The sequence below is a fragment of the Rhipicephalus microplus genome, unplaced genomic scaffold (genome assembly GCF_043290135.1).
Source record: "Rhipicephalus microplus isolate Deutch F79 unplaced genomic scaffold, USDA_Rmic scaffold_54, whole genome shotgun sequence".
NCBI lineage: Eukaryota > Metazoa > Arthropoda > Arachnida > Ixodida > Ixodidae > Rhipicephalus > Rhipicephalus microplus.
The window spans coordinates 323,455-327,825 of record NW_027464627.1 but is presented as its reverse complement, the minus strand read 5'-3'; positions in this window follow the sequence as shown (position 1 = coordinate 327,825).

Below are 4,371 nucleotides of genomic sequence, written 5' to 3'. Positions count from 1 at the left end.
TTAGATATCGCAGTTCCCGACTTGTAATGGTGAAAAACACTGCATCTTACTAAGTGACATTGATTAATGCGGTTTTACGACGGTTCATATCTTAACCTAACCTAACATTCACACTTGTATTAAAAAACGCTCTATTACACTGTTTCGTTCACAATTAGGATATTTGCATAACCTCACAGTTTTTCACCAACTTATTGCAGTACAGAACGCTGTATCTCGCTAAATGACATCGTTCTTTAAGGTTTCACGATGCTTTCATGCGCTTTAACGAGAATATCACAACATAACAGTTTCGCACTTGTAACGGTACAACACGCAGTATCTGGCTTGTTCAAGTCGTTTTGTGTACATTCATAACATTTCACCTATTGCAGTTTCGTACATGCAATAAAACAACACTATCTCGTTAGATGACGTCCTTTTTGGTGGTCTCACGACGCTATATAGCTTAAACTAACATAACTCAAGCTAACCTTCGCACTTCTATGTTAGAAAACGTTTTACTCGCAACTTTACAATGTTTTCTACAAGATTACGACGGTTTCATGCGCTTTCACATTAGATATCGTAGTTCAGGACTTGTAATGTTGAAAAACACTACATCTCACTAAGTGACATTGTTTAATGCGGTTTTACGACGGTTGATATCTTAACATAACCTAACATTCGCACTTGTATCTAAATACGCTCAATTACACTGTTTCGTTCACAATTACGATATTTGCTTGACCTCACAGTTTCTCACCAACTTATTACAGTACAGAACGCTGTATCTCGCTAAATGACATCGTTCTTTAAGGTTTCACGATACTCGCATGCGCTTTACCGAGAATGTCACAACATAGCAGTTTCGCACTTGTAACGGTACAACACGCAGTATTTGGCTTGTTCATGCCGTTTTGTGTGCTTTCACAACATTTTACCTATCGCAGTTTCGTACTCGCAATAAAACAACACTATCTCGTTAGATGACGTCCTTTTTGGTGGTCTCACGACGCTATATAGCTTAAACTAACATAACTCAAGCTAACCTTCGCACTTCTATCGTTAGAAAACGTTTTACTCGCAACTTTACAATGTTTTCTACAAGATTACGACGGTTTCATGCGCTTTCACATTAGATATCGTAGTTCCCGACTTGTAATGTTGAAAAACACTACATCTCACTAAGTGACATTGTTTAATGCGGTTTTACGACGGTTGATATCTCAACATAACCTAACATTCGCACTTGTATCTAAATACGCTCAATTACACTGTTTCGTTCACAATTACGATATTTGCATAACCTCACAGTTTTTCACCAACTTATTGCAGTACAGAACGCTGTATCTCGCTAAATGACATTGTTCTTTAAGGTTTCACGATGCTTGCATGCGCTTTAACGAGAATATCACAATATAGCAGTTTCGCACTTGTAACGGTAGAACACGCAGTATTTGGCTTGTTCATGCCGTTTTGTGTGCATTCACAACATTTCACCTATCGCAGTTTAATACTCGCAATAAAACAACACTATCTCGTTAGATGACGTCGTTTTTGGTAGTTTCACGACGCTACCTAGCTTAAACTAACCTAACCTAACCTAACCTTCGCACTTCTATCGTTAGAAAACGTTTTACTCGCAACTTTACAATGTTTTCTACAAGATTACGACGGTTTCATGCGCTTTCACATTAGATATCGTAGTTCCCGACTTGTAATGTTGAAAAACACTACATCTCACTAAGTGACATTGTTTAATGCGGTTTTACGACGGTTGATATGTCAACCTAACCTAACATTCGCACTTGTATCTAAAGACGCTCAATTACACTGTTTTGTTCACAATTACGATATTTGCTTGACCTCACAGTTTCTCACCAACTTATTACAGTACAGAACGCTGTATCTCGCTAAATGGCATCGTTCTTTAAGGTTTCACGATACTTGCATGCGCTTTAACGAGAATATCACAATATAGCAGTTTCGCACTTGTAACGGTAGAACACGCAGTATTTGGCTTGTTCATGCCGTTTTGTGTGCTTTCACAACATTTCACCTATCGCAGTTTAATACTCGCTATAAAACAACACTATCTCGTTAGATGACGTCGTTTTTGGTAGTTTCACGACGCTACCTAGCTTAAACTAACCTAACCTAACCTAACCTTCGCACTTCTATCGTTAGAAAACGTTTTACTCGCCACTTTACAATGTTTTCTACAAGATTACGACGGTTTCATGCGCTTTCACATTAGATATCGTAGTTCCCGACTTGTAATGTTGAAAAACACTACATCTCACTAAGTGACATTGTTTAATGCGGTTTTACGACGGTTGATATCTCAACCTAACCTAACATTCGCACTTGTATCTAAATACGCTCAATTACACTGTTTCGTTCACAATTACGATATTTGCTTGACCTCACAGTTTTTCACCAACTTATTACAGTACAGAACGCTGTATCTCGCTAAATGACATCGTTCTTTAAGGTTTCACGATACTTGCATGCGCTTTAACGAAAATATCACAATAAAGCAGTTTCGCACTTGTAACGGCACAAGACGCAGTATCTGGCTAGTTCATGCCATTTTGTGTGCTTTCCCAATATTTCACCTATCGCAGTTTCGTACTCGCAATAAAACAACACTATCTCGTTAGATGACATCGTTTTTGGTGGTTTCACGACGCTACCTAGCTCAAACTAACAGAACCTTCGCACTTCTATCGTTAGAAAACGTTTTATTCGCTACTTTACAATGTTTTCTACAAGATTACGACGGTTTCATGCGCTTTCACATTAGATATCGCAGTTCCCGACTTGTAATGGTGAAAAACACAGCATCTCACTAAGTGACATTGTTTATTGCGGCTTTAGCGCGGTTCATATCTTAACCTAACCTAACCTTACCTAACCCAACCTAACCTAACCTAACCTAACCAAACCTTACCTAACATACCCTAACCTAACCTAACCTAACCTAACCTAACGTAACCTAACCTAACCTAACCTAACCAAACCTAACCTAACCTAACGACGTTTGCAAGCGCTTTCACATTAGATATCGCAGTTCCCGACTTGTAATGGTGAAAAACACTGCATCTCACTAAGTGACATTGTTTAATGCGGTTTTACGACGGTTCATATCTTAACCTAACCTAACATTCGCACTTGTAATAAAAAACGCAACAGTGTAATTGAGCGTCTTTAGATACAAGTGCGAATGTTAGGTTAGGTTGACATATCAACCGTCGTAAAACCACATTAAACAATGTCACTTAGTGAGATGTAGTGTTTTTCAACATTACAAGTCGGGAACTACGATATCTAATGTGAAAGCGCATGAAACCGTCGTAATCTTGTAGAAAACATTGCAAAGTGGCGAGTAAAACGTTTTCTAACGATAGAAGTGCGAAGGTTAGGTTAGGTTAGGTTAGTTTAAGCTAGGTAGCGTCGTGAAACTACCAAAAACGACGTCATCTAACGAGATAGTGTTGTTTTATAGCGAGTATTAAACTGCGATAGGTGAAATGTTGTGAAAGCACACAAAACGGCATGAACAAGCCAAATACTGCGTGTTCTACCGTTACAAGTGCGAAACTGCTATATTGTGATATTCTCGTTAAAGCGCATGCAAGCATCGTGAAACCTTAAAGAACAATGTCATTTAGCGAGATACAGCCTTCTGTACTGCAATAAGTTGGTGAAAAACTGTGAGGTTATGCAAATATCGTAATTGTGAACAAAACCGTGTAATAGAGCGTTTTTAGATACAAGTGCGAATGTTAGGTTAGGTTAAGATATGAACCGTCGTAAAACCGCATTAAACAATGTCAATTACTGAGATGCAGTGTTTTTCACCATTAAAAGTGGGGAACTGCGATATTTAATGTGAAAGCGCTTGCAACCGTCGTTAGGTTAGGTTAGGTTTGGTTAGGTTTGGTTAGGTTAGGTTAGGTTAGGTTAGGTTAGGTTTGGTTAGGTTTGGTTAGGTTAGGTTAGGTTAGGTTAGGTTAGATTAGGTTAGGTTGGGTTGAGTTGGGTTAGGTTAGGTTAGGTTAGGTTGGGTTAGGTCAGGTTAGGTTAGGTTACGTTAGCTTAGGTTAGGTTAGGTAAGGATAATTTCGTTAGGTTAGGTAAGGTTAGGTTAGGTTAGGTTAGGTTGGGTTGGGTGTTGTTGGGTTGGGTTGGGTTGGGTTAGGTTGGGTTAGGTTGGGTTAGGTTAGGTTAGGTTACGTTAGGTTAGGTTAGGTTAGGTTACGTTAGGTTATGTTAGGTTAGGTTAGGCTACGTTAGGTTAGGTTAGGTCAGGTAAGGTTAGGTTACGTTAGAATAGGTTAGGTTAGGTTACGTTAGGTTAGGTGAAGTTAGGTTAGGTTAGGTTTG